The 14,570-nt window shown below is 42.6% G+C and overlaps 1 protein-coding gene across 10 annotated transcripts in view; it reads right to left on the bottom strand.

The window, feature by feature from the left end:
* The window catches only part of EPS8 (EGFR pathway substrate 8, signaling adaptor), a 219,391-nt gene that overhangs the window by 93,722 nt on the left and 111,099 nt on the right, over nt 1-14,570 (bottom strand). For 2 of the 10 annotated variants that reach the window (XM_073319146.1, XM_073319154.1), the window contains exon 2: nt 2,915-3,111. The exons of the other annotated variants lie outside the window; for them this stretch is intronic. The gene's annotated coding sequence lies outside the window, so the exon portion shown is untranslated. The remainder of the gene's footprint in view (nt 1-2,914; nt 3,112-14,570) is intronic. 10 annotated transcript variants of the gene reach the window in all.

The following is a 14,570-nucleotide window of genomic DNA, read 5'->3' as shown; positions in this document are numbered from 1 at the left end:
TGCTGTTCCAACCCTTCCCCCCCCCCCTTTTTTTGTTTCTTTTCGTTCAGTTTGTTTAGCACTTTCCATGTGTTCTACAATTGTCTGCCTTCAAATGCAATCTACAGCCTTGCTGCATACAGTACAAAACAGCACATCATCATCAATATGAAATTTGTCCTTGCCAAACTCAGTGACACGGTCTTTAGGGGTAATTTTTAACTTTTTTGGCATCTTTTCATAACTTTAATTACTCACATCTGGATGCTGAAGTGAAATTTGAGATGCTTCCAGCATATAGAGGTTACATGTTTTCATGCATTTTAGTTGAGTATGTTTAGCTATGTAAATTAAAAGCGCATTCAAAAATCAAGCACAAGAGGGGGAGGTTGTGCACATTGAATAAGTGACACTGGTATTTTCAGTAACATTCAGTTAATAGTTAATACATGTTATTTTCCCACAAAATGTAAACACTAAATCGTCTCTGTAAAAACAAAAATTCTGCATTTTTCCAGGGCAAACGGATTTCTAGGATCACTGAATTGCTATAGGTCAGTGGAAAATCAGTTTGGAGTTATGAAATCCACACTGGAAGCCATTGCTACCCAAGTGTGTAAGGCCAGGAAGAGTCTCCTGCTACACAGTACTGTGACATACAGGAAACAGTGGATGGACATGCAGCAACAGGGTTCCCAAACTGCAGTGGGGTGATCGACAACATGTATATCCCTGTTCTGGCACCAGCAGACCTAGCCACTGGAGTACATCAACAGAAAGGTATACTTTTCCACGGGTAGGCAAGTGCTAGTGGCTCATTTTCACTAATATTGATGTTAGCTGGTCAGGGAAGGTACATGACACACACATTTTTAAGTACACTGGACTTTTCGAAAAGCTGCAAGCAGGGACATTTTTTCCTGACTGGTGGGTTACTATTGCGCATATTGGAAGCAAAGAGTGATCCTGGGGGACACAGCCTATCTCTTGCTCCCCTGGTTCATGACACCAACCACTGGCCAACTCAACAGCACCAAGGAAAGATTCAACGACCGGCTCAGCAGATGCAGAATGACTGTTTAATGTGCTTTTGTAGAACAAAGGGACACTGACACTGCTCACTAGATTGAATCTCAGAGAGAAAAAAAACATCTGCATGGTTATAGTTGAATGTTGTGTACCTCATAATATCTGACAGGCAAAGGGGAGAAAATTGCCACCAAGGTAGAGGGGCAAGTTTGCCTGGCCATCTGCTGAACTTGAACAGCCCAAGAACAAGGGCTATTTGAAGAGCTAACCCTGGAGACCATGTTAACAGTCAGTCACAGTGGCATTCCCTGATGCTTTTATGAAATTGTGACTGCTGTGCGTACTTAGGTTAAATATAGGTGGATCTTTGCCTCCAACTTTGAATTCCATCATGCTTGGTGTAAAATAATAAAGATACTCTGAGTTTCAACAACACGACTTTATTGTGTGCAAAAGAAACAGGCAACAAAACTGAAGTGAACACACACATACAAATTAAAAAAAAAAAAAAACCTTTTACCCACACTGTAACTGAGTGAACTAGGCTTTAAAATCCCAAGTGAAAATGGAAGTAAACAGTGAACATTTATGTCCATGTATCTAAACTGTAGTAGGTAGTGGATACATATTCGCTGACCTATGGTTGGTGTACGTGGAGCGGTTGTTCTACTTATTGTTCCCCAGCATGGAGCGGTAAAGGTAAGGATGTAAACCTTTTTGCCACATGGTATGTTGGGGGGTATAGGGAGCAGCGAGGATGGACTTCGCCAAGGACGAAAGGCTGATGAGTCCAGAGCCTTTAGGCATGTAGGCCAATAATGCTCTGCAGCATCTGAGTTTGTTGCCTGAGCAAACCAATCATGTCCCGGTGCATTCCCCAACATGTATCTCGGTCCTTTTTACTCTCCTGCAGCAATGACACTCTATTCTTTGTCCTTCTCCATGATCACATTCACATGGCCCGTCCAAAACTTGCGTTCATGGTTCAAGACTGGAGAGGACTACAGGATCTTACAGAATGTATCCTCCCTGTTTTTTTTTCCTCCTGACCCGAGTCAGGCATTCAGCACAAAAGGACAGTGCACCCCTCAAGGGCACCATACCAGAAGCTGTTAAAACACAGACAGAAACACCATTAGATCTACAGTCACAACAGAAAGGGAAAGATAAGCCTCAAAACTCCCTTACTTCAATGGGAATTATGGGAATAGTGTATCTCATTGCAGCACTGTTCTGCAGCTTCTACCTTGGCAAATAGATCCTAGTGTGGAGATGGATGTTCTGTAGCAATGCTGGTCACCCATACTGTGGTATGGGCATTGGGAAAGCACAGTAAATATTGGTACTGTTTTCACAAGGAGTGGTGATTTTGGCTGGCATCTCACTCCTAAGGATGACAAAGGCACAGAGAATCCAGCTGCCACTGGCACCCCGAAGCCACCTGGGCCCACATGCTGCTGGTCTGCTTACAGAAATGGTGCCAGCCATACTCAGCACAGCATGGCCTGGGGAAGTCTCCTACTGGCATAGATAAAAGTTTGATTGAAATCTCCCAGGAGAATAAAAGGGACCATCCCTGTGCAGATAAACAAAGTAAACAAGGCAAAGATATAAAAAGCAACTCTACCTCTGTTTGTTCTACCTCTATCCAAGCACAGGGCATTGATCTGATGTGGATTGTGTAATCAGACTGCCATACAACTCTTTTTGAATGTATCCCCTAAACCTTTTATTTTCTGACATTATCAAAAGTCAACATCTTTGTTCTCTAAACTTACGGAAGGGATGGGTGCCACTTTTCAATGGGGAAGAGGGGGTTAAGGTTGAGAAAGGGAGAGAGATGAGGTTTGAGGGGAAAGGAAAATATTATAAATGAAATTAAGGAATAATGTATGTATACACTTACTCAGGCTCCCTTCCCCTTCTCATCAGCAGGCTCATCTGCACTTGCCTGGTGAGACTGGCTAGTCTCTCTCGCAGAGTTTCCAACAGTTCCTGGCTTGAGGCACGGTTTGAGTCTCCTTCCTCCTTTTCACAGCAGGGGTCTCTGCTTCGGGCTCCTCCAGAATGCCCAAAGTCATCCACAGGGTGCTGCTGGGGTCACTGCCAAATATAGCATGCAGCTTACTGTAAACGTGGCAGAGCTGCAGGGCAGCACCTTTTGGCACTCTCCCTTGCTTTCATGCAGCACTGCTGTTCATCCCTGTTGCAGCATCCCCTGCACAATCTGCATATAGATGTCAATATTTCCATGGCCGTTCTGCAACTCTGCTTGCACAGCCTCCTCTTTCCAGAGGCCCAGGAGATCCACAACTTCTTGTCTGCTCCAGGCGGGAGCACATCTAGTAGTTCTGTGTGTGCATGCAGCTAGCACAGTCGGATGCACAAAACAAAGGTGAGCTAACAGGAGCGCTCACCAAAGTTTGCAAACAGGAGAAGTCATTTCAAAAACACACTGGAGTTTTCAAGGGTGGGGAAGAGGTGGTTTCTCTGACCCCTGGGCAGTGAAATTCAAAATGATGACTGGAGCGGTGACTATCACAAGTATAGGGGTGTTAAGGGATAGCTGCTGGAGGACTTTCAGGGTCAACACAACAAATGCATTGTCTGCACCAGGGATGGGGAAACTTTTTGGCCCGAGAGCCACATCTGGGTATGAAAATTGTATGGCAGGCCATGAATGCTCACAAAATTGGGGGTTGGAGTGTGGGCTCCAGAGTGGGGCCAGAAATTAGGAGTTCAGGGTGTGGGAAGGGATTCAGGGGGTTGTGGTGCAGGCTCTGAGGTGGGGCGGAGGATGAGAGGTTGGGGGTGCGGGAGGGTGCTCCGGGTTGGGACTGAAGGGTTCAGGGGGCAGGAATCCAAGTGGCGCTTACCACAGCTCCTGGAAGCAGCAGCATGTCCCCTCTCTGGCTCCTAGGCAGAGGCACAGCCAGGCGGCTCTACACGCTGCCCTGTCCACAGACGCCACCCCTGAAGCTCCCAGTGGCCATGGTTCCTGTCCAATGGGAGCTGCAGAGGCAGCGCTTGTGGCAGGATAGCGTGCAGAGCCCCGTGGCTGCCCCTATGTGTAGGAGCTGAAGAGGGGATATGCCGCTGCTTCAAGGAGTCACGCAGAGCAGGGCAAGCCCCTGACCCTGCTACCCAGCTGGAGTGGGACAAGCCCTGGACTCTGCTCCCTGGCGGGAGCTTGAGGACCAGATTTAAACGTCTGAAGGGACGGATGCAGGCCCCGGGCCATAATTTGCCTTCCCCTGTCCAAAAGTTAAAAACCAAAACTCAAATTAGAGGAAGTTTGCTAATCAGGCAGCCAGCTTTTCTTCCTTTCTTTGAGACCATTTCCTTTAGCCCCTCCACTTAGCTTCATCACAACCAGCCATTTAAGATGAGATTCCCAATTTTGCAGTATCTTAGCATTTTTAAGCTTCATATATTTACATTTTCTGGTTATAAAACAGACTTTTTAATGTAATAAGCTTCCTTAAAATGAGACATTTCAGATGCTGCAAAAGGATTCCTTTTTAAACAAAACAGCACTTTCATTCTTTAAACTAAAAGCAAAATAATCTCTTCTATACTCTAAATTGACTTGCTATCATTACTCCACCGACACTATAACAACTACTGCAGAAGGGAATCTCATTGTCCTGTTTCTGGATAGAAGCAGTTTCCTATCACAGTTTAATCTGGTTTGGTTTTTTGTAGAATTGACAGGACCAAACTGTTTTAACTGTATACCCAGACTTGACTTGCAAAGTCAACCATTGTAGCATGACTTGGCAACACTATTCAGTCAAGATACAGAGCTGAATCTAGGGTGAACTAATTTAAATCAAAGCAATTGAAATCATGATTTAAAATCAGGAAGCAGGAAACTTTGACTTAAAAAAATGTGATTCTGTTTAAAAGCATTGATTTTTACCCACCTGGCTGAATCCACTAATATAGCATGCTAGTTACCTATGACAACCAATTTCGAAACCAATAGTAGGGATTGCATCTGATCTCAAACATGGCAGTGCAGACCACTAGCCACTAAATGCTGGGGGCACGTTCTCTATACATTCTTCCCTCCATCCCCCTAGGAACCAGGTCATATATGAGAATTGGGAATGGAACCCAGATCCCCTGTACTGGCACTAAGCACAAACACCAAACCATGCGAGACAGGAGAGTCCCAATCTTCACCTGCAATAAAGGAGCTAATGCTCAGAATTTTGATACAAGACGTATAATTTCATTTCCCCATAAGCTACAAAGACATGTTTATCTGAAGCTTGATTCAACAGGAAATGCCCTGTGTAACTAGGAGGAAACAAAACCAAAAGGTTACAAAGGCACCTCCCAGCAAGGCTGACCTGAGAAGGCAAGTTCAGAATGACATTTCACATCAGCCATAAAATCTTTCTACTTTAAAGGTTATATTGAAAAAATATTAAACAAGGTTATGGTAGCTCATCTCCATTTATTTATTCGTTGGCAAAGAATGCAAACAAATAAATGGAGATGAGGTACCAGTACCCTTGTTTAATATTAAACCTGACTGATTAGAAAATGCTGCTTATCCTCGGTTTCACCTGGACCAAGTGACATGCAAATAAAGTATTAAACATAAAATATTGTTAGACAATCGGAAAAAGTCCTTGTGACTTCAACTGTTAAGGTGATTTACAAACCAAAAGAAGCTTTTCTGTATTAAAACTTTTAAAAGAATGATTTTTTCTTCTCATGAGGAAATTCAAAATTAATTTTTCTATTTTGTTTTGGCGTTTGCAATGCAAAATGAAGTGAAAGTCTCAATTTGAATCAACAGGAAACTTCTCATTTCATTTCAAATATCATCAAAAATAAAACATTTAATCAAAATCCAATTTTTGTGGAATAGTTCCAATTTCAACAAACCTGCATTTTCTTGCAAAAAATTTTCTCTTTGAAATCTGTTTCTGAAGGTCTGACTTTGGGAGGCAGGCCAGTCCTCACTTACAGACAGCCCCCCAACCTGAAGCAAATACTCACCAGCAACTACACACCACACCACAGAAACATTAACCCAGGCACCAATCCCTGTAACCACTGTTCCTTCTAAGGTGAGCGCGTGGGCGCGCACACACAGATCCTAAACCTCGCACACACAGCGAAACACCATGCGCACAAAAATTTGCACAGAAGCACAACAATTTGCACAGAAGAAATTTTTTGTGCTCACGGCCTGTCAAAAATTAGAGGGAACATTGCCTGTATCAAACCTCATTGCCTACCCTGTCCCCATATCTACTCTAGTGATACCATCAGAGGACCCAACCACATCAGCCACACCATCAGGGACTCATTCACCTGCACATCTACTAATGTTATATATGTCATCATGTGCCAGCAATGACCCTTTGCCATGTACATTGGCAAAACCAGACAGTCTCTACATAAAAGGATAAATGGACACAAATCAGACATCAGGAATGGTAACGTACAAAAGCTGGTACGAGAACACTTCAATCTTCCTGGACATTCTATAACAGACTTAAAAGTGGCTATACTTGAACAAAAAAACTTCAGAAACAGACTTCAAAGAGAAACTGCAGAACTAAAATTCATTTGCAAATTTAACACCATTAATTTGGGCTTGAATAGGGGGGACTGGGAGTGGCTGGCTCAGTACAAAGCAACTTTGCCTCTCCTGGAATTGACACCTCCTCCTCAATTATTGGGAGTGAACTACATCCACCCTGATTGTATTGGCCCTGTCAGCACTTGTTCTCCACTTGTGAGGTAACTCCCTTCTCTTCATGTGTCAGTATAATAATGCCGGCATCTGTAATTTTCACTCCATGCATCTGAAGAAATGAGTTTTACCCACAAAAGCTTATGCCCCAATAAATCTGTTAGTCTTTAAGGTGCCACCCGACTACTTGTTGTTTTTCTGAAATGTTTGCAACTCTGAACAAAAAGTTATGGTGGTTCTTTCAAAAACTGACAACTGAACATTGACTTAATGCAGCTTTGAAACTACTACGCAGAAGAAAAATGCTGCTTTCCCTTTATTTTTGTAGTAGTTTATGTTTAACACAGTATAATATTTGCCTCTCTCTCTCTCCCTGCTGCTACTGCCTGCGTGTGTACTTCCAGTTCCAAATCAGTTGTGTGGTTGACTGGTCAGTTCATAACTCTGATGTTTGTAACTCTAAAGCTCTAGTGCATACTGGCAAAAGTTCAGTTTTACTGGTATAATTGTCTCTACACTAGAGGCTTCTGCCAGCACAGCTGTGTTGGTCAGAAATTACACCTCTTCCTACCTCTGACTGACATAGCTACACCATCAGAGGTTGGTAGTGTAGACACTGCCTCAGCACTCAGTTGCTTCCAGCTGCTCACTCACTCCCAGAAAGTCTCTGTACTTTGATAGTTATTGCTCATGCTGACTTGCTGTATTCAATAACATAAATAGTTTGCTAAAGCAAATTCTTAGTAAAGGAACCCCAGACTATTCCTGACATAGCTTCACGTAATCAACAGAGTGATAGCATAGGGCCCATAAATTCAGCATGTAGCAACATTCCCGAGAACTAACACACACACACACACACACACAAAACCACCAGGACACTGGTAATTTAAAAGTCTTTCCTGCCTCCCAATCAGGGTGGTGCACTATAGCAATATGCAATGAACAATGTGGCATGTTGACTTAAACGGTATAATGAAATCATCACAATTGAGACCCAGTTCTTTCTCGATCACGTGGCTTTTACCTGCTTGTTTGAATTCTGAGTAGTTTCATTTGGAAACAGCAAAAACTTCAGGGACACCTTCACCACTCCTGAAGTTAAAAGGCAGACATATGATAATATGTAGTAAAAGGACAGACCTTGGGCACAAGCTACTAAATGCTCAGCATGTTCGGAAATCAGGGAACTCAAGTAGTCCCTACATTGAATCAAGAACTGGACTTTGGTCAAGATTTTCAGTGACCATTGACTTTTTTGCAAGTATAGTGTACACATGCTAAAGATTAATATGCAGCCATATTAGTACTAGACAACTGCAATTCAATAAGTATTACCTTAAAAATTAAACATGAATATACCGATTAACCTTCAGTGAGCCTATGATTACACTGCTTATATACACTGATTATAATCAAAAGGACAAGGATATGAAAAAAATTGGGACACTAACATCATAGTTGCAATATTGGAATGATGTATTACTGATGGCTACAAACAGAGATACATGATCAGGGAGATCGAACAGTAAGGAGTTACATAAATGGTTTAGATGGGTTTCATGGCTTCAAATCCTTGTATATCTCTTTACACTTGTTATTTTAAAACAGCAACCTTACATACTAAATCCTGCTCACCTGTACTCCCATAAATCTCTCACTGAAGGCAATAGTAAAGGAAATATGATTTGATCCTTTAAACGTATTCAGAGTTTTTCCTCATTAATAATATAGTGAGGAAAAATATAAATTCTAGTTTGAAACTTAGTTATTGGTGGGGAAGCTTTGTAGAATACATATAGTATTTTTCATTGCATGAACTGCATATCTGATTTAGACCCTGATCCGGCACTCAGATTTGTGTGGACTCCCTACATCCATGCAGAGCTTTCAGTTGTCTTCTCTAAGAGAAGAATCCTCCAACTGGTCAAGGTTGGCTGTATTTAAAAAGAACAGGAGGACTTGTGGCACCTGAGAGACTAACAAATGTATCAGAGCATAAGCTTTCGTGGGCTACAGCCCACTTCATCAGATGCATAGAATGGAACATATAGTAAGAAGATACACACACATATATATACACACATACAGAGAAGGTGGAAGTTGCATACAAACTGTAAGAGGCTAATTAATTAAGATGAGCTATTATCAGCAGGAGAAAAAAAAAACTTTTGTAGTGATAATCAAGATGGCCCATTTAAACAGTTGACAAGAAAGTGTGAGGATACTTAACACAGGGAAATAGATTCAATATGTGTAAAGACCCAGCCACTCCCAGTCTCTATTCAAACCCAAGTATCAGAGGGGTAGCCGTGTTAGTCTGGATCTGCAAAAGCGGCAAAGAGTCCTGTGGCACACCGAATTTTGTGTGCTTTTCATTTTTGGATACCCAACTGTAGACACCGACAGGTATGAGTTTTAAAGATCCTGAAAATATATTTATGGGTGGTCACCACCTCTATAACACTTAACCCTTAATTGTCTAGAATTTCAGGGTGAAGTCCAAGGAGGAGAGTTTTCCTTTCCCAACCAGGCACATTAGATAAAAATTAAACTCATACACTGTTTCAAATAAAGAAATATTTGCCCCACACACAATTGCCATTCAAAGGTCATGTTTTTATAGCGTTAAAAAAAAAAACTGAGCCCTTGATAATTTGTTCACGTATGCCAATAAAAGAACATTGGATTAATGCCAGCATTCACCCAGCAGCATTTCAAATAAGTATTTAAATAGTTATGAAATCCTGAAAAAACATGAGCACTATTTTTTCTGCTAATCTTTTTATCCTTGCTTCATCTCCTCCTCCTAGGATGGGCTGTTTTCATTTAGAAAGTCTTTGTATAGACTGCAGAGCCATGTACATAGTAAGAGGCAGCAGCAAGGACTGAAAGTTGGGTTTTTAAATGGTCCATTTTTACTAGCTTATTAAAAGTTAAGAACAAACTATATTTTGCACTTTTATGAGCCATTTGCAGTGTTGCCAACTCATGATCTTATGAATTTTGCAATATTCCACATTTTTTCTAATAGCCCAAGCGCCTGATGTAATTACATTTCATTTTTTTAAAATAAAGCAAGCTCCAACCCTCATGGTTTCAGAGAAAAATTGTGACCCAGCTGTACCCTGGAGACTCAGAAACCAGGAGGCCAATAAAAAGAGCACAACATTTATTTTTAAATATAATAATTTTAAGAGAATTTGGATTTTTGGGACCTGACTCATGATTTTTGAGTACTTGGGATTGGCTATACTGAACTTGATGTCATTGGACAGGCAGGTGACTAAAACTTTGACCCCAAACCCATGCTGGCATCTCTGATAGATACACACAAAAAAGTAAACATAAAAGCTATGTTAATAAACTCACAGGTTAAAAACACAAAATTCTTTATCTGTGGTACTAACAATTTTTGAAACAAAAGCATTTCTTAAAATTATATTCGCTTTTCACCATTTATACTGCCTACTTTTGGCTTCCACCTCATTATTGTTTATTTTCACGCAGCCTGGACATGATGGGCTAGTTTCACTTTTGCTTATAGTCACTTTCATTTGCGTATTCCCAGGCACTAACAATATGTACCAATCGTAGCCTCATAAGCAGTGCACAGGAATGTTTTTTTTTTTAATTATTTTTAAAAAGTTCTAATTCCTATTTTAAAGATATAACGGAAACATTGCTGAACATTAGGCTTTATGAAAACTTTATATTTTCAAAAATCTCAATTTTGGTCCTAACTGCCTATATTATTATTGTTAGGTTTCAGAGTAACAGCAGTGTTATTATTATTATTATTGTTGACATTACAGTAGCCCCAACCACAAGTTGAGGCCCCATTGTGCTAGGCACAGTACATACACATAGTAAGAGATAGTCGCTATCCCAAACTGCTTACAGTCCAAGACCGCAACTCACAAAAGCACTTTAAGAATGCGCTTTCTTGAACTGGGGCCGAAATAGAGAAGACAGACAAAGAACAAGAGAATGGAAGCAGTATCCCCATTTTACAGATGGGTAGTGAGGCACACAGAAATTAACTGACTTGCTCAAGGTCACAAAGGCAGTCTGTGGCAGTTAGGAGCTGAATCCACATCTCTTAAGTTGCAGTTCAGTAACTTAACCATCCTTCCACACTCAGTGCTTGGCATTAGGGTGACCAGATGTCCCAATTTTATAGGGACAGTCCCAATACTTGGGGCTTTTTCTTATATAGGTGCCAATTACCCCCCCCCCCAACCCCATCCCGATTTTTCACACTTACTATCTGGTCACCCTACTTGGCATGTTCCTTTTAGGTAAGATGTTTTGGAAAAGGGTGGATGCAGAAAAGATTAAATCAGTTTTGGTTAGGTCCATACAGACACCTTAGTTATAACTTGATAAAGCAGCACTGGATTAAAAGGGAATTTAGAGGACATTCTTCTCTAGGTAACGTTTTAAATCTAGCTAAACTGGAGACCTAAAATACATTTGTTACCCTCTATGGAATCATCTTCTCTGAATAGCCCAACATTTCCAAAAACTAGTGTGCAGCAGGTCCATGTGTGCATTTAGCAAAACAAATAGCTGCAGAAACATTGAACAGATGCTGCGGTGCAGACACTTAGCTGTTCAGGAAATATCACTTATCTAAAAATAAAAACATAAGTTTCACCCAATCAGTGTTAAAAATGGGGTTATAAAAATATCCTGTTCCTCAATCCATCTTCACAGGGACCAGTTGTGCTTACGTATCCAGCAAAATTCCAGCCCCTTGCTCCTTTCATAAACTTATCATCCCTATCAGCACAACAATAGGTTTAAAGGAGGAGGTCCCAAGTGAGCCCTCTCAAATGTTTTCCCAGCTAAACAGTCCAAACTAATCAGATGTCAACCCTAATTCCCCACCCTCCAAGGAGCCTGCTGCACAAGTCAGAGTAACTGCAATTTTTTTCGCTATCTTTATATTGTCTTTCATTATCTCAGTGTTTTTCTAAACCCTGTCCTCTTGCTTTTTCAACTTTATGTAACCTCTTCTCCTTCCTTATATTGGTGGGGGGGGGGGGGGTTCCCTGCTTTATTTTTTTTCCCTCTGCCTTTTCTTTAGTTATGCATATTGATGATAGGCCCTCTCCCATATGTGAAGTTAAAGTTATAAGAAGCTTATCCACTCCTTTCTTACATGCTTTGGTGAGCAGTGAAATAGTTCATGCTGATATTGAAAGTATCATGACTAGGATGTGAATGAGCACTCACTGAAATGAATAAAACACTTCAGCCAACTCAGGTAGACATCACTGCATTGGCTACATTTCAGTCACATTTTGAAGGTTTTCTTCACCATCAAAATCACTAGAGACTGGGTTTCTTTTTTGTTTCTTCATAAAAGCAGAAACTCTAGGGAACAACTGAGACCTGTCGGTGTCTCTCAGCCAACTTTTAGCATCCCACAGTTCAGAAACTATTCACCTAGGGACCGTGTTCTTCTATTTGGATCTATGGGCTTGTCTTCACTTCAGCCATGAGCGCAAGGGAGAATGCGAAACAACACAGCAGCGCCACAGTGTGAATTTGATCAGCAGCTGACCAGCTGTGCTAACGTGAGTGGTAGCTGCATCCCCACTGCATTACTAGTTCAAGTGTCAGGGGCCTTCAAGCTTCAACCCACACCCTCCGATGGTCCAGCTAGCTCAAGTAAATTTAAAGCACTATCATAATCAAGCGAGAGCGGGGTGGGCAAACTTTTGGGCCCGAGGGCCACATCTGGGGGGGGGAGGGGGATTGCATGCAGGGCCATGAATGTGCGGTTTGGGTGCGGGAGGGAGTGAGGAGTGTGGGAGGGGGTGTGGTGTGCAGGAAGGGGCTCAGGGCAAGGGGTTGGGGCACAGGAGGGGTGCGGGGTGTACAAGGGGGCTCAGGACAGGGGGGTGGGTTGCAGAGTGCACTCAGTGCAGGAGAGGTGTGGCAGGGGGCTCGGTGCAGGAGAGGGTTGGGGTGCAGGAGGGGTGTGGCAGGGGGTTGGGGTGCGGGGTGCAAGAGGGGTTCGACGTCTGGGCTCCGGCCTGGCCCCACTTACCTGAAGCGGCTCTGGGGTAGCAGCGGCGCACTGTGGGGCTAGGGCAGGCTCCCTGCCTGCCCTGGCCCTGAGCGTCTCCCAGAAGCAGCCTGCACCACATCCCTGCAGCCCAAGGGCAAGGTCAGTGGGCTCCGCGTGCTGCCCTCGCCTGAGGGTACTTCCCCCAAAGCTCCCATTGGCCCAGGGACTGCAGAGACGTGGTGCCAGCTGCTTCCAGGAGAGGTGCAGAGCCCACGGCGGTGGCAATCCTGCAGGCCGCCGCAGTTTGCCCACCCCTGAGCTAGACAGATGTGTGTGTATGCGCATGACAGTGAAGTTAGGGGCAACACTCCAGCCCCACCTAAACTTAACACTGCAATGAAAACAAGCCCCTATATTACATTCATCTCACAATTAAGGCCTAACAAATTACTTCTATCCACCTGAAGGTTTTGTTTTTTTCTGCTTGTTCATTTTTATACAAATGTAAAGGCACAGAGGATAGTTGATGCTTGACACCCATTAAAAAAAATCAGTAATAGCTTGGCACCTAGCCTCTGAAACTATCTTCTTGAAAGGACACCTGCATACACTTATTCTCTCCAGCAGCGCTGAGTTTCTCTGCAATGGCTGCAGGATCAATAAGATCAGAGCAGTGGTTAGTCACACACAAATCAACCAGCTTTCCCTGAAGTAGCAGCTGTTCCAGCCCTGGACAACCAATCAGCACCAAGAGTGTGCTAAGGTGTTCAAGAGGCACTTACTGTACAGTGTTCTCACTGAAGAATTACCTCACCCCAGCAACGAGATTTTAAATGTGCCCCTGTCCTTCAGACACGTGGTGACAAATGGAGACAATTATCTCCTGAACTCTGTAGGAAACCAGTAGCTCAGAATCAATTAATTAGGAGGTTATAGTATGAGGGATGAATGGAGAGTTTACTGAATCATTTGGAGCCATGAATAACAGGGTCATTTACCTTCTTATTCAGGTTTCAGAGTAGCAGCCGTGTTAGTCTGTATTCGCAAAAAGAAAAGGAGGACTTGTGGCACCGTATGCTCAAATAAATTTGTTAGTCTCTACAGTGCCACAAGTACTCCTTACTCAGAGGGGTTGGGCACAATAAGTATCTAGACCAGCAGGCCAAGAAAACCGCCATCATTTCCTTTATTAAAGAGTCCAGACATGGTTGGAGTCCGGAATAACAAAGGCAGTAAAACTATTTGTCTACAAAATTTGCATGCTTTAGTTTGATTCAGAGTTATGATTCAGTGCTTCAAAGAGTAGATAATCGCAGCTGCTGCCAATGACTCAGGTGAGACTGAGCAGAGATACACATGGTTGCTTCCTCTCACAGAAAGAAAAAAATGAATCAGTTCAGACAAGCCAAATATCACAGAAATTAGAAGTGGAGAAGCCATTTTTGGCCACCTAGCTCATCCCCTCCTCTGGTGCAGGACTATTCTCCTGGGCATGAGCTTTGTCTGCTCTACAACTTCCACTGCTGGAACTCCATTCCTTGAAAGTTACAGGTGCAAATAATCAATGTGCAAACAAAGCAGGGGAAAGTGTCTTCCACTGTTGCCAGGAGAAATGTGTTGTTGACAGCAACTACACTTGACAAGATGACCTCAGTTTCTACTCACATACGCTGCAATTCTTGCACTGATTTGTTGTACTTAAGTATTTTTGCATGTCCTAAGAGGTTTTTACAGCAGGGGAAGGGAGTGTTTCCCATTAACTTTTGTTTATTGAATTCAAATGCCTTGCATCCATACAACACTTTTTTTTTTTTTTTTTTT

Source organism: Lepidochelys kempii, chromosome 1 (assembly GCF_965140265.1).
Source record: "Lepidochelys kempii isolate rLepKem1 chromosome 1, rLepKem1.hap2, whole genome shotgun sequence".
Lineage (NCBI taxonomy): Eukaryota > Metazoa > Chordata > Testudines > Cheloniidae > Lepidochelys > Lepidochelys kempii.
This window is presented reverse-complemented; position numbering and strand designations above follow the sequence as displayed.